Source organism: Hyperolius riggenbachi, chromosome 4 (genome assembly GCF_040937935.1).
Source record: "Hyperolius riggenbachi isolate aHypRig1 chromosome 4, aHypRig1.pri, whole genome shotgun sequence".
NCBI classification, from domain to species: domain Eukaryota; kingdom Metazoa; phylum Chordata; class Amphibia; order Anura; family Hyperoliidae; genus Hyperolius; species Hyperolius riggenbachi.
Window position 1 is genome coordinate 109,373,553 of NC_090649.1, and position 23,488 is coordinate 109,397,040.

A 23,488-nucleotide genomic window follows, 5' to 3' on the forward strand; every position below is an offset into this window, starting at 1 on the left:
TCCCTCATGGATAAAAGGTTATAAGGCATTCATAGCCGTGCTTGAGATGCCCGCAGTCTGCCAGAGCAGCATGTAATAATGTGAAGGCGGACGTATCGGAGGAAATGTTGCTTCACAACACAAGTCCCCTTTTGTTCCGTGCATGAATGAGGGAGGCACCAGAGAGCCGTTCACACATTGCCCCCTTTGTTGCTGCAGATGCCAAGCCTGGAATGGGAGGGAGATCAGGTGGGAGGCAGAGGGAGAGCAATGAAACCAGCCGGCCTATACCAAGTGCCCTGCGGTTCCCTATTGTAACTTCTAGGAAACATGCTGCCCTCTCATTGCCACACTTAGCTGGAGGAACAAGTGCTGAACACAGAGACTTGCTGAAGTTTACGTTGGACTTAACAGACATTCTTTAACACCTAGCCTGTCAGAGGTGCTTATGTATGACTTTGCAGAATAGACTTGGCTTAAATGCCATGTTCTGCTCCATGAACAATGACTGTTTTGTAAATCCTGGATTTATATACCAAATAAACCGAAGTCAAGTTGGAGCCCGGGATTTTTCATAACTTACCTAAGTGTTAAGATCTGGATGTGTCGTTACATAGTCCACCACAGGGGCAAACGCGGGATTTTTAAGGGGGGGGGGTTCCTGAAAGGTCCAGAAGCACGTATGTCCCCGAGTGCTTCCGAATACAGGTGGCTCCATACTGCCCATGCACAAAAGTGCGCTGGCGTATTACGGAGCTGCCTATCTTTGGAAGTACTCAAGGACACTAGTGTTTCTGAGGGCTTCTGGTAGCAGCAAATGTGAACGGGGTACAGCGCTGGAACAACTCCCCAAGAGAGGAACAGGAGATAGACTTAGTTTGGACAATTCAGTGGAATATGCTACATAGTTTCACATAGCGCAAGCGATACCCATATGATGCAGAGATATATGCATCTGCGGAAGATGTCGGCGCTACATAAATACTAAATAATAATATTTTGCCTCACCAGGATTGCACTTTTATTTAGCTTTCCTGTAAGACAAGAACACACAGTCAGCTCTAGGGGAAGAGGGAAACAAAGGTGAATGAGGGAGGGCTGGTGCACACCAAGAGTGCTTCTGAGCGTTTTTCAAATCAACAGTGATTTGAAAAGCGCTTGGCTAATGTTACCCTATGTGGGTGTTCCCACAGCAGCGTTGTGATTTTTTTCAAAATCGCAGGTATACTGCATGTAGCATGTTTTTGAGCAATTCATTCAAAAATCGCTCTGAAAATCACTTCACAAAATCACACTCACAAATTGCTAGCGATTGCTATTGTCATTTTGGCGTTGCACTAGCCCAGAGAGAGGAGTGGAGAAATTGAGAATAGCCTGAGATGGAGCAAAGAACTTATCTGTATTGCAGTCCCACATCACACAGGCTACTTGCCTGTAATCGGACTCCTGTCCCTGTCAGTCTCTCACACAAGTCAGAAAGAAGCCCTCCTGGAGTCTAGGGACTGTCAAAAACTTTTCAGCTTGTTATCCACACCTTATCCACACATGCAGTCATTATAACAATGGGGAGAGACCAGACAGATGTTTGCCCACAGACCCTGAGTCCAGGCAAGCTCTGCATCATGCTGTGCATATTTACCAGCTTGCCTGCACTCTAATTTCATCATGTCTGACACTTCTGTGCTGTGGAGAGTCCAGGACTCCATAATCAACATTCTCTCACTGCAGGCTGCATCTTCTTGTGAGGGTTGTGAGGGAAGCTCGGCTGCCTCTCTCATTCTATTAGCTGGAGGGAAGCACCAGAAGTAAGAAGGGAGGGAGAATGAGGCTGTTTATATTATGCGGGCTTCTCTGGCTGAATACACAGCTCAGTGCAGGGGGGAGGTTCCAGACACCCGGAATAGCCCCCTGAGTTCGCCAGTGCACCAGGATTTGCAGTAGGACCTGACCACTGCAGACTGAGGGGTGGTGAGGGCTCATGTCCCTACAGGCTGGCACTCAGTTCATCACTCTCCCATGGGCAGGAGAGACCTAGAATGGGCAGCCACCAAGCAACATAAACAGAGGTGGGGCGGGCAGGGCTGTGGAGTCGGTACAAACCTCATCCGACTTCATCTCCTCAGTTTATGAAACCTCTGACTCCAGGTATCCAAAATTGCTCTGACTCCACAGCTCTGGGGGTGGGAATGGCTTGGAGAAAGGCCACTTATTAATTATGCATAGTGAAGGTTGCTGGCAGTGCAGTTTCTATGATAAACTTCTCCCAGGGCGAGTGTCAAAAAATACACCCCCCCCCCTCCAAACAATCACGGTACTTTGCGTGAGAATCGTAGGGGATCTTAAAGATCCGATCTGTTGTGGTTGTTATCACCACACATTGCCAAATGTCATTTGTGTAAATAACACACCTGTACCCACATCTCGAGACTGCAGAAACGCTAGTCGCTCAAAAAAATTGACAGTTGTAAAAATTGCCATAAAAAACTCGTATTGGGTATAGGCCCTTACAATTTGTAACTGGCTATACAACCTTTTTTTTTTTTTTTTAGGCCAGCCAAAACAGAGGTAGAGTTTAGAACTAAAGAAAGCACCGCCACCTACTAAGCCCACACAGGAGATCACAAAGCAGATAGTTTAATTCCTGCTTAGCATAAAGCCGGGTCTACAAGTAGCGATCCGGTGGCTCGATTAGCCGCCGGATCGACTCTGCCGCATCCCCGCCGTGACCCCGCTCGTCCGCGCGTGCGTCGGATTCGATCCCCCTTTGTTCCCACCGGCGCCGCTTATCTTCCGCTCTATTCCCCGCTATTGTTCGCTCGCGGGGAACGAGCGGGGAATCGGCCACGGCGAGATCGAACCTGACGGATCTCATCAATTGATCCAAGACACATCGTGCCGTGTAGACCCGGCTAAACTCGCTACCAGCTACAAAGTCATGGATCATACACAGAAGACAATATAGCAGATAATGCCTGGTACACACCATGCAATTTCCCATCAGACTGACTGTCGAATCAATAATTTCTGACAGGTTCAATCTGATTTCTGATCATTTTGTATAGAGGTGATTGAAAAAGCAATCAGAAAAATGATCTGATCGATCCTGCCGGAAATAATTGACCAACTGTCAATCTAACGGAAATTGCACTTGGGATATTTCGAGGGACGCAGAAGATCACTAGAGCTAGTGGGGGGGAGAGGAGGTCACTGGAGCCTAGTGGGAGGTGGCAGAAGGTCACTGGGGCTAGTGAGGGAGAGAGGAGGTCGATGGGGCTAGTGGGAGGTGGCAGAAGGTTGCTGGGGGGGGGGGGGTAGCAGGTCACTGGAGATAGTGGGGGGAGGCAGAGGGTCACTGGGGCTAGTGGGGGAGGAGAGGGGGGGGGGGAGAGGAGGTCACTGGGGCAACTGGGGGGGGGGGGTAGAAGGTCACTGGGGCTAGTGGGAGGAGGGAGAAGGTCAGTGGAGCTAGTGGGGAAGGCAGAGGATCAATAGGACTAGTGGGGGAGGGGAGAGGAGGTCACTGGGGCTACTGGGGGGCTGGAAGGTCACTGGGGCTAGTGGGAGGAGGTTACTGGAGCTAGTGGGGGAAGACAGAGGGTCACTGGGGCTAGAGGGGGAGGAGAGAGGAGGTCACTGAAGCAATGGGGGGGGGGGAGGAGAAGAGGAGGTCACTGGAGCTACAGGGTGGGGGGGGGAGAGGTCTTTACTGGGGCAACTGGGGTAGGCAAAAGGCCACTGGAGCTAGTGGGGGAGGGAGGCGGTCACTGGGGCTAGTGGGGGGGGAGGCAGAAGGTTACTGGGGCTGCTGGAGGGGGAAGAATTCCACTAGAAGAGGGAGGAGGACACTGGAGCTAGTGGGGGAAGTGAGGAGGTCACTGGGGCTAGCAGGGGAAGGACAAAGGTTACTGGGGGGAGGGGAAAGGTCACTGAAGACAGTGGGGGCAGGTAGATTCATACCTACTAAATTCTGGTTGCAGGTGTCCATTCCTCCACTGTCCCAAGGGGGCAAGGCTTCCTCCAGGCAAGTCTTCCTCCTGCTAGACAAGCACTCCTTAGTGCACAGGAGACTGGGGGTGACCTCTTCCCTGTGCAGGGGGGCTTCCTCTGGACAGGAGATGGGGCTTCCTCTAGGCACACTTCCACCTTCCAGACACATGCTCCGACCTAAATGAGCTGCCACAGGCTGCAGATGGCCTTACCTGCATGTGGATGGCAGGGCTCACATTAGCCAGCCACCATATCACTCGAGTCCCATACAGGAGGTGGGGCTTCTGTGATTGGGGTGGGGATTAGGAAGGTCGGGAAACCTCTCCTAAGTGTCTCAGATGGGGGCAGCTGCTTGTAGTCCTGATGGACTGCGACCCCAACACAGTCAAATCGGCCTCCGCTGCCTGTCAGTTCCTTCTGCCCCAGTCCCCACCGTGTGCAGGAACACAGCAGCCAACTCCTTGTGTGCCCTGATGGTTGCTACAGTGCCGCTGCAGGATGTCAGTGTCGCCACGCAGTGATCACATGGCAATTACTTGACGTCGGCAGCAAAGGCTACAGGACGCCCTGGAGGAGTCAGTTAAAGGGGAACTTCAGCCTAAACAAACATACTGTCATCAAGTTACATTAGTTATGTTAATTAGAATAGAAAGGTAATATAATCTCTTACCCATCCTGTTTTAAAAGAACAGGCAAATGTTTGTGATTCATGGGGGATGCCATCTTTGTCATGGGGGCAGCCATCTTTTTGGTTGAAAGGAGGTGACAAGGAGCAGGAGACATAGTTCCAACTGTCCTGTGTCCTGATTACCCCTCCCAGCTGCACGCACTAGGCTTCTAATGTCAAATTCAAAATGTAAAAAAAAAATTGCATCAAAACAGCTGAACGAGAACAACCACATCAGAAATCCCATCATGCTTTGCACAGCATCGGGAAAAAAGCCCGGGCAGTTTTCTTCTGTGCAGCTAAAAATGAGGCTTGTATAAGAGAAACAAAGTTTTGATGCAGTGAAACTGTTAAAGACACACCAAGCCTTTTCAGTGCTGCTGAGTCGATTTTTAGTCCGGAGGTTCACTTTAAGAGAGAGAGTTGATCGCAGCGCTGCTTTTCTTTCCTCTTCAGCACGTGTCGCCCTCTTTCTGTCAGTCCTGTCTTTCTACCTGCGCCCCATTTCTCCTCAGTGCTGCACTGCGCCCTGTATGGTGGCACTGTCCGCACGCCTGTAGAAACGGGCCTGGTTGCCGGTAAGGTAACTGTCTGCATCTTGTGCTCTGGAGGAAGGTTTTCAAAACGGTTTATACACATTTGTTAACATTACTGTGATGAGCTGAGGAGCTTTGAGGGGTGTGAATTAGGAGTGTATTTAATATATTTAAACTATATTAGGCTAAAGCTGGCCATACACTAGGCTGATTCCCCGCCGATCGACAGCAGATTCGATCACTGGGATTGAATCTGCTGTCACATCGTTCATGCTACACGCTAAATTTCGATCTATTTCATCCCGAAATAGATCGATCGCTCCGTGCGGGAAATTACCGTCGATCGCTCGCGCGTAGGGAGCGCGTCGCTAGCGGCATTCGAGTGCCCGACAACCGATGCAATAGAGTGGCAATACATTACCTGCTCCGCCGGCGCGACTCACCCCGGTCACCGCTGCTCCGTCTCCGCTCTGGTCCGGCATGCTTCACTTCTTCTAGCCCGGCAGGAAGTTTAAACAGTAGAGGGCGCTCTACTGTTTAAACTTCCTGCCGGGCAGGAAGAAGTAAAGCATGCCGGACCCAGAGACCAGAGCCGGCCTAAGCAGGTAATGTATGCGGGCGGGGGGAACGGCGGCAGCACCACCACCGATTGTGAACGGTTTCAGGCTGAAATCGGTTCACAATCTGTTTGCAGTAAAGGCAGCCATACGATCCCTCTCTGATCAGATTCGATCAGAGAGGGATCTATCTGTTGGTCGAATCTGATGGCAAATCGACCAGTGTATGGCCACCTTTACAGTATATCACCTCGTAAGGCAGGCCCAAGGGTACATTGACACTTGATAGGGTGAGGCCATAGTCCTACTTCATACATACACACACACACATATATATATATATATATATATATATATATATATATATATATATATATATATATATATATATATATAATATATATATATATATATATATATATATATATATATATATGTATGTATACTTTTTTCATCCCTCTGAGCTGGCAGCATGAGTCACTTTTTGCAGTGAGAATAATCCCACAGGTATACAATGTACACAGTTCTTCGCCTCCCTCTGCACACCCCCTCCCCCAATGTCTCCTTAGGGATAACAGATGATTGCCAAGTGTGACTGGTGGCGCCGTAGTATGGCAGCCTCGGCTCTTGGCTTTCAGACATTATCCCCCCCATCCTTCCAGAACCTGAATGAGCCAAAGCCAATTCCGGGTACAACCCCTTGTTTGTACTTGGCAAAATAAATGATTGGGATTCTGCTTTGCTGATCACTGGCGAACAATAAAGTAATACTGCAGAAAAGCGCCATAGTGTGAATGGGTCCTTAGAGTGGTGCTTGTGTCTGGAACTTTAATGGTAACAAATTACAGCCTGGGCATTTTAAGAATTTAATTTATATGTATGCCCTGAAGAAAGTTGACACTGGCTTACAGCTTGGCCATGGCCGAGTCATTATTAGTAGCCACTGACGGGTAGTTGCTGGCCAATTTATATTATTTAAAACTCTCTGGTAGAGGTCACTAGTAAGCTCCACTAAAATGCCTTGAGTAGGAATTTCATAGGAACCCCAGTAAAGCGTGTAGTATGAAAAATATCGGTAGGTAAGCTTGCATAGACCTGGGCAGGGAATTGTATTTTCTATTGTAGGTGGGGACATAAAACACTGCTGGTTATAACACATCTGTTGTCAGAGTGAGGAAGGGTTGGGCAACTGACACTGAAGCTGAAATGAGCAATAAAAGATGAGTATTGGGTAGCATTAGGCATATATAAGAAGAGGATAGCACAGAGGTAGGGGTAGGTTAGACTAAGTTAGGGTGTAACCAAAAATGGGTTAATGTTGAAATAGATAAGGTCAGGTGTTAGGAAAGCCAGTAAGCCTGACAATTGTTTTGCTTAGCTGAGTTCAGGAATCATGTGTAGCGGATACCTGTTGCTGGCATCTAATCTCCATGCGCTTAATCCAGACATATTGAGGTCTCAATGGTGTTTTTCCATCACGTAGTACAAAAGCTTTCCTGTCTGATATATATTTTGTATCACTTTATTGTTTACCAGACTGTGAGGGTCTTTAAAAAAAAAACTGAGGTGAGAGAAACATGGAGGCTGCCCTTTCCTATTAAACAGTAGCAGTTGCCTGTCAGTCCTGCTGATCTCTATGGCTGCAGTAGTGTCCGATCCACATACCTGAAACAAGCATGCAGCTAATCTTGTCAGATTTTTGTCAGAAACATCTGATCTGCATGCTTGTTCATGGTCTATGGCTAAAAGTATTTTAGGCAGAGGATCAGCAGGACAGCTAAGCAATGTGTGTTGTTTAAAAGGAAATGAGTATGTCGGCCTCCATATGTATCTCACCTCCAGACCCTTAAAGTGTAACTGTCGGGCATAAAATAAAAAATCAATTCTTTATTTTTATCTGGTAAACAAGTAATATGGATGCTAACCAGGCAATCCAAAAGTTAAAATCTCTTTTACTTTTCTTGTTTATAAAAGATCATTCCCCAGTTTACCTGACTCTTATTTGGTACGTTGCAGCACAAAGGAAGTTGCAGGGCATGCTGGGTTGTCTTTTTTTGCTTCTTTATTTCCCCTCAGACTACAGTATCGACTAATGTACAGAATACAGTATCGACCCATCTTTCTAATAGGAAATTGCGTGGTGTGTACCAGGCATTAGGCAGCCACAAGTGCAGCATAGATTTTACTACTGGCAGTCCTGAAGTAGTTAATGTCCATGATAACATGCAGATCACAAGCAAGATGCCAGGTGGGCTACTATAATGTGAAGGTTTTATCTCTGGGTAAAACCCAGTTTGTGCTCATTTGTATTTGGTATTTACACTTCTGGACTGCCACTGGCTATACATTCAGTTGAGTAGAATATAGAATTCCCCATCTGTCTCATTTTACAGTTGCTCCTACAGCAGCATTGAAATCTGTCAGGGAAGCAGGGTTATGGGTCACCAATTTACAGTGTACGGAATATTTCACAGCACAAATGAAGTAAGACGTGCCTCTGACCTCCCCGCGTACGATTCGTATCCTGGAAGGCCCATGGTATTCACTGAGAATATTCTATATGAGAGCTGTTGGCATTATTGACTCTGCAGAACCAAGGCCGTTTCTCCTCTAGAATAATGTGTCCCCGGAGTCAGATGTGGAGACGTTTTTCGGTTGGAAGATCTTCCTGTCATCTGGGAACAATTGAAAGTGAATGAAAGTTAATTACATCATTAAAAGGAAAGAAAAAAACTGCTATGTAAATTCTAGAGCCTGCTTAGGCAAGAATGACATCATCAGAGTTAACTGCAAACTTCCTTGTCTTCGCCTTTGTGACTTCAGCGTGTTTATTTTGGAAAATGGTTGAGAATGAGACAATCATTGCTGACAGGCCACAATGTGCCTGAACTCCAAATGCATCATGGAAAAGTGTACACGTCCCCTGCTGGAAAAGAGCTGTCCATCTCTCTGCAATCTGTTGGAAGGCACAAGAGTGTATGAAAGTCAAATGCTCTAAGAAAAGCCTCATTGTCAGAGAAGCAGACTGGCCCTCGGATGGAAGGCGTTTTGTCACATTACAGATGGGGAGACCGTTTTGAGGGCTGAAATGAGCTTTGTTCCTGACAGTAAAGCTTAGATGTAGGTCTACACTCACATATGATCAGCAATTATACAGTTTGTCTTAGGAGTACTGTATGGAATAGACAGAAAGTATTAGCTGTACATAGACTTTTAACAGCTGAGACCGGCATTTGGGATAGTTCCGTCATACAGTCTTGTGTTAGTATAGTTCCTCCCCTTTCTTTTTCTGGGACAGTGATATTATAAGTGAGTACCAATGGGCCAGTGTTGACTTTCTTTGGGTAACTGCTTTGTTAGGGCTGGTGCACACCAGAGCGGGAGGCATTTTGCAGAAACGCATACTCCCGGGGTGAGGCATTTTTTTTTGATTGCGGAGGCGTTTCTGCCTCCAATGCAAAGTATAGGAAAAACGCAAACTGCTCTGAAAAACGGCAGTTTAGAGCGGTTTTGCAGGCGTTTTTGTTACAGAAGCTGTTCAGTAACAGCTTTACTGTAACAATATATATCTACTACACCAAAACCGCTACACAAAACCGCAAAATGATAGGTGAAACGCTACAGAAAAATAAGAAAAAGCGTTTCAAAATCTGCTAGCATTTTGCGGATCTGCTAGCGGGTTTTGGTGTGCACCAGGCCTCACTGTGGCAGCTGGTTATCACATGCATCTATTCCGGCTCCCCATAGGAGAGGAAAAAAAAAATAGGAGAGAACACGCAATATGACCTCATAAGTGAAACAAATAGTGAAGAGCGTTTCTGCTGCTTGTTACCAAGTGTCTTCCTCTCCCTTGTTGGCCTGCCAGGTAGTCTCATGTGGGGACATATAAACATGGGATAAAGTGAATTGAATAAAAAGGCCATGCAAATGCAGTCAAGCTTCTTGCAGAGGAGAATTGAAATTACCTTTTGGCTTATAGTCCATAAACTTTTCCAACCTGATGCATCTGATGCATCGTCATCTAATTTTACTTTGAGTTTTGAACATGCAGCCACGAATATTTGTCAGTTGGTTTGGGTGCCTAATAGCAGAAAGCCACTCAAACCCTGGCACATGAGTAATGCCTTCTTCCATGTCCACATAGTGCAATGGTGCTGGACCAAGACGCCACTCATTAGCACTGTCACACTCAGGGCTGGGGAGTCGGAGCAATTTTTGAGTAGTCTGAGTCAGTGGTTTCATAATTTGAGGGGTTGGGGTTAGATGATTTTTGTACCAACTCCACAGCCCTGGTAAGTATTAGACTAAGGAGTCGGAGCAATTTTGGGTACCTGGAGTCGGTGGTTTCATAAATTGAGGAGTCTGAGTGAGATGATTTTTGTCAGGGCTGAGGAGTCGATACAAAAATCTTCCAACTCTGACTCCGACTCCTCAGTTTCTGAAACTCCGACTCCAACTCCGACTCCGGGTACCAAAATTGCTCAGACTCCGACTCCTCGACTCAGACTCATTAGTCTAATACTTAACAGGGCTGTGGATTTTGTACAAACTTCATGCGACTCTCGACTCCAACTCCTCAGTTTCTGAAACCACGACTCCAACTCCGACTCCGGGTGCCCAAAATTACTCTGACTCCTCGACTCAGACTCCAACTCCGACTCCACAGCCCTGATTTTTGTACAGACTCCACAGCTCTGGTCACATTGTAAAGGTATCTGCACTCTGGGCTTAAAATCCATAAATGTTATTGGAAATCACAAATTCAGGTACATATGTTCTCCACAAATCAGCCAATGCCTTTCAGACTTTATTCATAGCCATTAATAAGGACTTGTAGTGTGAAACACATAGGAACATTTTCGTGGGATATCTGTACCTTTCTGTTTGTGATTTTCGATAATGTTTAGGCCTGGAGCCCACTAGAGCGCTTGCAGGAACAATTTACACTGTTGTAGGCCTTATAAAGCTGTATGAAATTGTGAATGGTGACACTTGGACACTGTTGAGGATATGTCAGGGGTGCACTAATAACTAACATTGGGAAAAACCTTAATTTTGTGGAACTTCCAAGTCCTCTGTTACCGTAAGTTGGATGATTGCCATTAGTATGTTGATTTAGGATTTATGTGGTTCTTGGTGCTGCTCTATAGGGAGTATTGTTGGCATGTGTATATATAGTTAGGAAAATCCTCAGAGTGGATTTATAAGACATGTTGTGGGATTTACACTGGAATTTAAGGCGTAACACTACAGGGAGGAGTGTTTGTAAATGCATTTAGATAGATACTTAGCACAGGGGTAGTAATAAAGCTCTGAGCAGAATAGAATGGCGATATGGAAGGTTTGCTGATCTGAGTCAGTCCATTACCTTCACCTCCCACAGGTGAACAGCTCTCATCCTAGAACAATTACTTTTCTTGTCACCCTCCTATCTCGCTGCACTGTGTTACTTCAGACTGCTTGGGTGTTGACTGATTAAGGTCAGACCTTGCTGAAACATCTCAAGTGTTTGTCATGAATACATTTCTGTTCATTTACGGCTTTATTGGAAATAAAATCTGCTCTTTGTCAGGCTCTGTTCCTTGCTTAGCTGAGGACAGGCATGTTTGTGAGTTTTACACTTATCTTCATCCCTTTCATCCTCTGCCAATAGGCCCTGAGAAGTGCATTTGCTGCAGTGGGGGTGGGTGTGCGTCAGCTGATAATAAACTATTTTATTTGCACAATAACTTAGCGGCCCATAGCTGCCCGGCCTCTCAGATGTGGGTGAAGTGCCGCCCATATGTCTACAGGTCTGCACTTGTTGAATACTTCCTCTACTCACCCCATAATGTTATTGAACGTTTTCATGTTTAATAGCAAAAGTAGATGTTAAAGGATGCCTGAACTGAGAGGGATATGGAGGCTGGCATATTTATTTCCGTTTAAACAGTGCACATTGCCTGGCTGTTTTGCTGATCCTCTGCCTCTAAATCTTTGAGCTGTAGACCCTGAACAAGCATACAGATCAGGTGCTCTGACTGAAGTCTGTCTAGATTAGCTGCATGCTTGTTTCTGGTTTTATTCAGACAGTACAGCAGCGTAATCGATCAGCAGGACTGCCAGGCAACTGGTATGGGTTTAAAGTAGATAAATATGGCAGCCTCAGTGTTCGTCTCAGTTTAGGTGTCTTTAAGGGCAAACCTTTTTTTTTTTTTTAACGTCTGTATAACAGGAAGGGGAGTTATAATGCATTTTAGGCAAGTCTCTTACAATTACCAAAAGGGTTTTCAGACACAAGCCAGACCATTCAAAGAAAACTCAGGTAAACTTGGACCAATTGTCATTTACAGACATAAGATAGTAATTAGCAAATGTGATTTCAGCCATCATTGATGTTGTTGATGCACTCCAATTATGTGTACTCGTATGTTTGGACGAATGTTTATTTGCATACACACCCGCAGTGGCAAGCAATGTTGTTTTCCTGAGAGTGAATCGCGCTCAAGAAAAGGCAAACTGGTAGCGATTTTGTAAAATGCACTGCAGCATGTAACACATGGCAGCGTTAACCGTAAACGTGTTAGATGCAGCGGTTTGCCCGCTCACACCATGCAGGACGTACGTTGCCACGCTGTATCCTTGCTATGAGCGACAGTGTCCTTGCTGTGTGTGTAGTATAGCTATCACATGCAGTCAGTATGTGCAGTATAGCTATCTACTACAGCTACAGCAGCTGTGTGCTTCAGGCAGCCCACTTCCTCGATGCACCTCCCACAGAGTGATGACAACTGTATTGTGGGCTGGACAGAAGATCGACCGTTTAAACGATCGCATATCGTCATCACACTACCAACCATTCAATTGCCTCTGTTGCACACGATCGGAATCTGCTAAAATCCAACCTGTCCGATTCAATTTCGATCTCAATTCCCATCGGATCCGATAAAAGAATCGAATAGACACACTTCTGTGTCATTCGAATCTGTACACGATCCGATTCTTTTCTCAGATCGCATATTGAGTCACGCAAAGAATCGTACCGTCTAGATGGGGCTTTAAGTGTACTCGAGGCGACATATGGCAGATAAACGTGTATGTAAAGTGCAAAACTTATTAATAACCAGGTGGTTTTACTTATTTTATTTTGCTTCCTGAAAGAGTTAATTTCTAGGCATGGAAGTGACAGCTTTCTATGTACCTTGTCAGGAATATAGTAATCATCACTGAGCAGATTACAGCCATAAAAGTTTTCCTGGCAGAATAGAATTTCTGAGAGCAGAAGGAAGTTGGGAAAAGGTCAATAATTCATGTATTTTTTTATTTAGGGATACTAAATAGGAAGCCAGTGAGCAGAGAAAACGAAACATTCTTTCAACTTTGTAAATATTTAAATATAAAATACAATCAAAGGATATCTACAAAAGTAATTTTTAGGAATACACTTGTTTATCTCATCACTTTATTTTCACCTCGGGTTCACTTTAAATTGTGCGTACACGCCAGGTGGAACTGCGCTGAGGAAGTTATTCAGATCATTCTCAGCCAAGAATCTAATGCATTGATGGCTAAAAAATCCCATCATGCCTCTGCCTCCCCGAGTTATGCTTAGAGCTGTCAGAGTATTGCAATGATTCATGGGACTTGTAGTTCCACCACAGCTGAAGTGCCAAGGTTAGCCATAATTTGCTTAGAGAGCCAAATTTAAAATACATGTGTATACTTACTTATAAGAAGTACGTTACTCCCAGATTAAAATACACAATAAAATCCTTTCCCCCCTGCATCACTGTTGTTTGCAGTAGACTGTAAAAAAAAAAAGACAAATCTGACAGATTTTGGACTAGTCTATCTCCTCTGGGGCTTTCTCAGTATTTCCTTTTATTCTTTACAAAAGCACTCCCTGAAGGATGTATACAAAGATGTCAGCCAGGCAGCTTAATCATTTGCTCACTATTTTTGCAGTTGGACAGGACAACTGCCATTCAGTAAGTGCTTTTGAAAATACAGTCTTGAGAATCCCCTAGGAGGAGATTAACTAGTCCAAGAACTGTCAGATCTTTCAGAGGTTTACTGCCTTCTGTAAGCGACAGGAATATATACAGGAATATATATATAGGAGAAAAGTTATTTCTAGTGCATTTTATTCTGGAAAATGAACTTCTTATAAGTATGTGTACTTTAAAGAACAAGTGACACCCATGCTAACCTAGAAATAAAAAACACATATATAAGTGGATAAATACTAGTTCTACTTATGTAACAGATGTATTGCACTGTCCACATTATGATTTCTGTGAATTTTATAAAGGAAAAGCAGAGACCTATTCTAGATAGTTTCTATATTGGTTACCTTTGATTGACGCTAATCCTCACATAATTTCCTCCCTCCCACCCTCTCTTTTCCCCTCTTGCTAATTGTGTATTCGTTACCCGCCCTCCTCCCAGAGTCTTCAGACACTCCCACTGAGGTCTATACTAGGAAGTGCACTGTCTTATGTCATTAGGAGGGGGGAATAAAGGGAAGAGGAGGAATATATTATAGATAAAAAGACCCCCCAGCATGCAACTGTTTGCCAGCCGATGGTAATGGCAATTAAAGGGCCAGTGCTCCTAAGGTATGTGATAACTCCAAACCATAATAGCAGAAAAAGTTTTGAAATGTTTGAATGCATGATTAGCATATTTATAACTTAATACACTCAGACCAGTTGCTGTTGAAATTTGATTTTTATGGTGACAATCCCGCTTTAAATTTTTATCTTTTCTCAATAGTGGTCCTTTTAAGAGCGGAGAGTCCCCTTTTCTTATTAATGTTCATTCTAGCCCTCTTCTGATTTCCCCAGTCTGATGCCACCACTGCCACTATGCCAAGCAAGCTTGTGCCATTTCATTTAGAATGAACATTTTGGCAGAAATATGACTATTGTATGCAGGACAATGGTACTGCCCTGCAAAATGACATCTGAAAGAAGAGGAACATGGAAGTTGACTTTAAAAGATGCCAGTTTCCTGGCTGTTGTGCCAATTGTCTCTCTCAGTTTTTGGAACAAACATGCAGTCGGTTGAGTCAGAACACATTATCAACTAGCTTGTTCTGGATCAGTAATTCCAAAAGTATACAGAGCAGAGGATCAGCACAGCAGCCAGGCAGAGGCAAGGAGCATTAGTCAGCATTGCTACCATCCATATCCCTCTGTAATCAGGAGTTAGTGCTAATAATCTGCGGTCATATACAGTATAGAGTTTCTTTTGATGTCTTAACTATTTGTATTTCTTTTATTTCAGGCAGCCTGGTTGAGATTTTGATTTGTGAGACACTCTGTACTTTCTGAAGGCTTCAAAGCACTTTGGAAAAATTGATAAACTGTTCTGTGGAACAAAGCTGGGTTTGTCTTCCTACAATGCTGCAATGTTCAGGTTAGCAGACTATGACTTTTCCGTGTGCCTATTGCATGTGCTTTGTGACTTCATTGAGGCAATATACATTTGTTTCTTTTGGCTGTGTAACTGATGGGACTATAGCTACTAATTTAATTTAAAGATCGTTTTCCTGAGATGATGCAGAAATATGATGTTTATAGAGCATGTTTTTTCTTCTTCTCCCAGCTGGGTGGATATCCTGGGAAATTGTTGGCCATAATAATAAATTAGAAAGATAACAGATATGTCACAATAGTTATGTGGTTGTTTTACCCTCAGTTCTCTACAACCCTTGCTGAGTGTACATTAACAATACTATTATTGTACGAGGACGATATCTCTTTTCTTGTGTGTTTTGTTTGTCTGGAAATGTATTTTAAAGCAATATTGTTCCCTTTAGATTGGTGTTCCCTAACCTTGCCCTCGAGGCCCACCAACAACCCACATTTTTTCGAAATCCCCAGAGGTAGTTAATTGGCTCTGCTGAGACCCTAATTGCCCCACCTGTGGATGTTTGTGGCTTCCTGCGTACTGTTGTGGGCCCTGAGGACAAAACTAGGGAGCTCTGCTTGAGACATTAGATCAGGGGTGTCAACCTCAAATACAAAGTGGGCCGAAACTGAACACTGGGACCAAGTCGCAGACCAACCTCAAAGTCAAGTTGGCTCCTCCCTCCACTATACAGTTCCCTGGTGCCTAGTGGCCTCTCCCTCCCCTATACAGTTCCCTGGTGTCTAATGCCCCACTCTCTCCCCATATAGTTCTTTGGTGTCTAGTAACAGGCAGTGTCAGGTCTCTGCCATCTCGCCCAGCACTTAGGCTTTGTTCACATCTAAAATCAAAATCGCTGACGCCAGGGTTTTTTTTTTTTTTTCCTCCCGGCGCTTAGCTGCGTGCTGTGATTTTGAATAAATCGCTTTTCAAAGTGCTTTTACAGAGCGATTTGTTTTTTTTAACTTCCTGACACAAGTCAGGAAGTGAACTCTTTGACCCAAAAAAGAATAAATACAATGTATTTATTCTTAAAAGTGCTGGGGTAATCGCTATACAAAGCGCTTTTTCAAGCGCTTTGGGATTTCCCCTAATTCCCATTGAGGCAAATCGACCCACAAATGGTACAGGCAGCGCTTTGCTGAGCGGATGTGAACACTCTCATAAGAAATAATTGCACAAGCTTTTTAGGGTGATTTTCAAAATCGCTGGTGCTTGAAAAAAGGGCAAAAATGCCCTTCGTGTGAACAAGACCTTACACACAGTCCTTGGTTTTTCCCAGTAGTTGCAAGTGGCTCCCATTTCTTTCAGCAGGGATTCCTTTTTCTCCTAGTGATTAGGAAGCATTGCAGGGATTGAAATGGAGGGTTTACAAAGCGGCAACCAGGGAAGATCATGCATGGTGACTAACATGACTAACATAACATACAAATAAGGCCTGCCCAGGAGACAGAATTTAGGATTACCAGCTGCAGCTTCTAGCATCTGGGCCGCTTAACTCTGCAAATAACTAGTGATTTGATAGCTTCAGCTTCCTTCCTTCTTGGTGATTTTTTTTTTTTTTTTTAACCACATCACCACTGAGGGGTTTTACCCCTCGAGCACCAGAGCAATTTTCACCTTTCAGCGCCCCTTCCATTCATTCGTCTATAACTTTATTATTACTTATCGCAATTAAATGAACTATATCTTGTTTTTTTTCGCCACCAATTAGGCTTTCTTTAGGTGGGACATTATGCCAAGAATTATTTTATTCTAAATGTGTTTTAATGGGAAAATGTGGGGAAAAAAATCATTATTTTTTAGCTTTCGGCCATTATAGTTTTTAAATAATGCATGCTACTGTAATTAAAATCCATGAAATTTATTTGCCCATTTGTCCCAGTTATTACACCGTTTAAATTATGTCCCTATCACAATGTTTGGCGCCAATATTTTATTTGGAAATAAAGGTGCATTTTTTTCAGTTTTGCGTCCATCCCTAATTACAAGCCCATAGTTTATAAAGTAACAGTGTTATACCCTCTTGACATAAATATTTAAAGAGTTCAGTCCCTAAGGTAACTATTTATGTTTTTTTTTTTTTATTGTAATTTTTTTTTCTTTTTATTACAAAAAATAAATTAATTGGGGAATGTGGGAGGTAATGAGTTAATTTATAGTGTACAAGTATGTATTTGTATATGAAAAATGTTTTGGATGTAGTTTTACTATTTGGCCACAGTAATTTTTTGTGCATGCGTATTGTAAGCGTCGGAAGTACGCTTACAGGACGTTCAATGAGGCTGGGAAACTTGTTTTTTTTTCACAATGATCGCGCTGCTTCTCATAAAAGCACCCGATCATTGCTGGGGGGCTGAGATCAACGAACGGGAACGGTTTTTCCTGTTCATTGATCTCCGGGCGAGCGGCCGGTGGCATGCACAAGCGTGGGAGCGCGAGCGGGAGCGCGGACAACGGCGGGAGGTGCGTATGCTCCTGGTGGGGAAAGGGTGTTAAAAGGAGCGTAGATATATGCACCTATGGTGGTAAAGTGGTTAAAGATATATTGATTTTTGCACATAAAATACATCACAACAATGTACATAACAATCAGATCATCCCATCCCGCAACTACCCCTCCCCACCCCTTGGGTCTGAATCTGCCACCTCTCAGCAATACAAACACAATCCCTAGGTTTATCAGTACTCTCTACTGTACTCCATTAGATAAAAGGTTGCAGATGTCATAATCAGTTCCTCAATCCTTTAAATACTCCAACCATGGGGACCAGACTCTATCAAATTTAGTAGGGCAATTTCATTGAATATAGGTTGTTTTATATATGGCAACATTAGAATTAACGAGTTTCACCCAACCAGCCACTGCTGCAGGTGCAGATGATACCCAGTTCAGCACAATAAGCTTTTTAGCATAAAAAGAACAGTATATTAAGCAGTACAACTGCGCATCTAGATAAGATGAATTCTCCCACTATCCCAAACAAAAAAACTATTTTGGATCCAATATCACCCAAGTGTCTAAATCTTTTGACAGCACCTGTGTGACCTCTTCCCGGTGATTTTAATTTGCAGATTAGAATGATTTGCTTGCCCCTACTGGAGACACCTTTTGGGTGGAACTAGAAAGGTTCAACACACCTTGAGGGCATGGGAAGATGGGTACAATACAGCGGCACAGAAAAGCTGGGCTATATCATGGGGGGTGTGGGGGGGGGAAGCAAACACCTTGGGGTGCATTGACAAGTTGGGGTACACTATGGGGATCAGTAGAGAACTGCAGCTAAATATGGGGGGAGGGGAGCATGGGAACCTTCAGTTAAAATTTGCATATGGTGAGTTTCATGTACCTCATTGGTGGTTTCTTGTGCTTCTGCATGTAAACCTGAAGTCTGGCAAGTTTGCAGAAGTCTATTGAGGAACTACGTATAGCTTACCTGAGCAATGACTAACCAATAACTTGGCTGTTGCTGTGCTACTCTTTGGTCACCACGTTTGGAGTCACCACAGGAGTATGTAGGAAAGATATACAGTACACTTTACCTTTTCCAGAGTCGTGTTTATTGGCCTGATTGGCCAACATGAAAGAAAGAAAGAAAGAAAGAAAGAAAGAAAGAAAGAAAAGTAGCCTAGAAGAGAAATAAAGTCACAGTTGTTACCATGTTTAACCACTTAACGACCGCCCCCAGCCGATGGGCGGCGGCAAAGACCGGGCCCAAACGACCGCAATACGCCCATCGGCGGGGGCGGCTGCGTGGGTGGCTATGCGGCGATCGCGTCATTCGTGACGCGATCAGCCGCCGGGGACTGGCTCCGCCCACCGCTCGTAGTAACCCGCCGGCCGTTCGGAAGCGCCGGCGGGTTACTAGCACCCGGATCGCCGCATGGAAATAGTATAATAGGCTTTGTAATGTATACAAAGCCTATTATACTGGCTGCCTCCTGCCCTGGTGGTCCCAGTGTCCGAGGGACCACCAGGGCAGGCTGCAGCCACCCTAGTCTGCACCCAAGCACACTGATTTCCCCCCCTGCCCCCTGATCGCCCACAGCACCCCTCAGACCCCCCCCTGCCCACCCCCCAGACCACTGTTTGCACCCAGTCACCCCCCTAATCACCCATCAATCACTCCCTGTCACTATCTGTCAACGCTATTTTTTTTTTATCCCCCCCCCTGCCCACTGCCCCCTCCTGATCACCCCCCCACCCCTCAGATTCTCCCCAGACCCCCCCCCCAGACCCCTCCCCCCGTGTACTGTATGCATCTATCCCCCCTGATCACCTGTCAATCACCCGTCAATCACCAGTCAATCACCCCCTGTCTCTGCTACCCATCAATCAGCCCCTAACCTGCCCCTTGCGGGCAATCTGATCACCCACCCACACCAATAGATCGCCCGCAGATCCGACATCAGATCACCTCCCAAATCCATTGTTTACATCTATTCTCTCCTCTAAACACCCACTAATTACCCATCAATCACCTATCAATCACCCCCTATCACCACCTGTCACTGTTACCCATCAGATTAGACCCTAATCTACCCCTTGCGGGCACCCAATCACCCGCCCACACGCTCAGATTGCCCTCAGACCCCCCTTTATCAATTCGCCAGTGCAATATTTACATCTGTTATTCCCTGTAATAACCCACTGATCACCTGTCAATCACCTATCAATCACCCCCTGTCACTGCCACCCATCAATCACCCCCTGTCACTGCCACCCATCAATCAGCCCCTAACCTGCCCCTTGCGGGCAATCTGATCACCCACCCACACCAATAGATCGCCCGCAGATCCGACATCAGATCACCTCCCAAGTGCAGTGTTTACATCTCTTCTCTCCTCTAAACACCCACTAATTACCCATCAATCACCCCCTATCACCACCTGTCACGGTTACCCATCAGATTAGACCCTAATCTACCCCTTGCGGGCACCCAATCACCCGCCCACACCTCAGAACGTCCTCAGACCCCAGCCCTGATCACCTCGCTAGTGCATTGCTTGCATCTATTTCCCCCCTCTAATCACACCTTGAGACACCCATCAATCACCTCCTGTCACCCCCTAGCACACCTACCCATCAGATCAGGCCCTAATTTGCCCCGTGTGGGCTCCTGATCACTCGGCCAAACCCTCAGGTCCCCCTCAGACCCCCTTCCGATCACCTCCCCAGTGCATTGATTGCATCTATTTTCCCCTCTAACCGCCCCCTGAGACACCCATCAATCACCTCCTGTCACCCCCTAGCACTCCTATCCATCAGATCAGGCCCAAAACATCCTGTCATCTAAGAGGCCACCCTGCTTATGACCGGTTCCACAAAATTTGCCCCCTCATAGACCACCTGTCATCAAAATTTGCAGATGCTTATACCCCTGATCAGTCATTTTGAGAAATTTGGTTTCCAGACTACTCACAGTTTTGGGCCCGTAAAATGCCAGGGCAGTATAGGAACCCCACAAGTGACCCCATTTTAGAAAGAAGACACCCCAAGGTATTCTGTTAGGTGTATGATGAGTTCATAGAAGATTTTATTTTTTGTCACAAGTTAGCGGAAATTGATATGTATTGTTTTTTTTTTCACAAAGTGTCATTTTCCGCTAACTTGTGACAAAAAAAAAATCTTCTATGAACTCACCATACTCCTAACAGAATACCTTGGGGTGTCTTCTTTCTAAAATGGGGTCACTTGTGGGGTTCCTATACTGCCCTGGCATTTAAGGGGCCCTAAACCGTGAGCAGTAGTCTAGAATCCAAAGGCCTCAAAATGACCTGTGAATAGGACGTTAGGCCCCTTAGCGCACCTAGGTTGCAAAAAAGTGTCACATGTGGTATCGCCGTACTCAGAAGAAGTAGTATATTGTGTTTTGGGGTGTATTTTTACACATACCCATGCTGGGTGGGAGAAATCTCTCTGTAAAAGGACAATTGTGTGTAAAAAAAAATCAAACAATTGTCATTTACAGAGATATTTCTCCCACCCAGCATGGGTATGTGTAAAAATACACCCCAAAACACATTATACTACTTCTCCTGAGTACGGCGGTACCACATGTGTGGCACTTTTTTGCACCCTAAGTGCGCTAAGAGGCCCAAAGTCCAATGAGTACCTTTAGGATTTCACAGGTCATTTTGCGACATTTGGTTTCAAGACTACTCCTCACGGTTTAGGGCCCCTAAAATGCCAGGGCAGTATAGGAACCCCACAAATGACCCCATTTTAGAAAGAAGACACCCCAAGGTATTCCGTTAGGAGTATGGTGAGTTCATAGAAGATTTTATTTTTTGTCATAAGTTAGCGGAAAATGACACTTTGTGAAAAAAAACAATTAAAATCAATTTCCGCTAACTTGTGACAAAAAAAAAAATCTTCTATGAACTCACCATCCTCCTAACGGAATACCTTGGGGTGTCTTCTTTCTAAAATGGGGTAATTTGTGGGGTTCCTATACTGTCCTGGCATTTTAGGGGCCCTAAACCGTGAGGAGTAGTCTTGAAACGAAATTTCTCAAAATGACCTGTGAAATCCTAAAGGTACTCATTGAACTTTGGGCCCCTTAGCGCAGTTAGGGTGCAAAAAAGTGCCACACATGTGGTATCGCCGTACTCAGGAGAAGTAGTATAATGTGTTTTGGGGTGTATTTTTCCACATACCCATGCTGAGTGGCAGAAATATCTCTATAAATAGACAATTGTGTGTAAAAAAAATAAAACAATTGTCATTTATGGAGATATTTCTCCCACCCAGCATGGGTATGTGTAAAAATACACCCCAAAACACATTATACTACTTCTCCTGAGTACGGCAATACCACATGTGTGGCACTTTTTTGCAGCCTAACTGCGCTAAGGGGCCAAAAGTCCAATGAGCATCTTTAGGCTTTACAGGGGTGCTTACAATTAGGCACCCCCCAAAATGCCAGGACAGTGAACACACCCCACAAATGACCCCATTTTGGAAAGTAGACACTTCAAGGTATTCAGAGAGGAGCATAGTGAGTCCGTGGCAGATTTCATTTTTTTTTGTTGCAAGTTAGAAGAAATGGAAACTTTTTTTTTTTTCTTTTTTTTGTCAGAAAGCGTCATTTTCCGCTAACTTGTGACAAAAAATAAAATCTTCTATGAACTCACCATGCCTCTCACTGAATACTTTGGGATGTCTTCTTTCCAAAATGGGGTCATTTGGGGGGTATTTGTACTATCCTGGAATTTTAGCCCCTCATGAAACCTGACAGGTGCGCAGAAAAGTCAGAGATGCTTGAAAATGGGAAAATTCACTTTTGGCACCATAGTTTGTAAACGCTATAACTTTTACCCAAACCAATAAATATACACTGAATGGGTTTTTTTTTATCAAAAACATGTTTGTCCACATTTTTCGCGCTGCATGTATACAGAAATTTTACTTTATTTGAAGAATGTCAGCACAGAAAGTTAAAAAAATCATTTTTTTGCCAAAATTCATGTCTTTTTTGATGAATATAATAAAAAGTAAAACTCGCAGGAGCAATCAAATAGCATCAAAAGAAAGCTGTATTAGTGACAAGAAAAGGAGGTAAAATTCATTTAGGTGGTAGGTTGTATGACCGAGCATTAAACCGTGAAAGCTGCAGTGGTCTGAATGGATAAAAAGGCTCTGGTCCTTAAGGGGCGAAAAGACTGTGGTCCTGAAGTGGTTAATATCTGTCTGGAAGTGTCCTGCTAAAGCTGTCCATTCACTGATTTTCAGAATAATTATTTTGTGAAAGGAATCAATTCCTACCACACATAGTATGTTGATTTTTTTTTTTTAATAGATTCCAGTAGGTAATCTATTGAAAGTTGATTGAGCCGCAGTGTTGCACTGTTTGATGCAGTGCAATGCTATGGGCTGTCTCTATCTACCACCACTTCTGCTCCACCCCGACTGACCCAGATTTTCCCTTATGTCCTTATGTTAAGTACTTTCGCTCAATTTTTAGTCAAAATCTGCAGGTCCTCTCAAAGTCACTTCCCTTCCACTTCAGCTGTTGAGAATGCAAGCGTTAGAAAGCAGGCATGTTGTGTGCAAGGGAGTCAGATCTGTTGCTGGTTTTATAACCTTTTCTTTGCAACAAAAACATGCTTCAAGGTTTATAAAACCAAGAAGTTTTAAATCAGGATGATACCATTTATTGGCTAACTACAAATGAATAAGAATAAACAAGCTTTCGGCCTTGCAGCCTTCGTCAGGTTTACATCCTGTTAGTTTGCAAGCTGGTGGTACAGACAGCTTATATACATGCAACGTCAAAAGGGAAAACAGATATTTTTTTCAAGCATAAATACGTCATTAAGATGCCTTAATACAAACAGACCATCTAAATGGGGTAAGATAAGGATTC

The 23,488-nt window shown here is 44.4% G+C and overlaps 1 protein-coding gene across 3 annotated transcripts in view; it reads left to right on the top strand.

The window, feature by feature from the left end:
* Positions 1-23,488, top strand: part of PPP2R3A (protein phosphatase 2 regulatory subunit B''alpha) — a 350,126-nt gene that overhangs the window by 79,727 nt on the left and 246,911 nt on the right. For 2 of the 3 annotated variants that reach the window (XM_068280384.1, XM_068280385.1), the window contains exon 2: positions 14,994-15,125. The exons of the other annotated variant lie outside the window; for it this stretch is intronic. The gene's annotated coding sequence lies outside the window, so the exon portion shown is untranslated. The remainder of the gene's footprint in view (positions 1-14,993; positions 15,126-23,488) is intronic. 3 annotated transcript variants of the gene reach the window in all.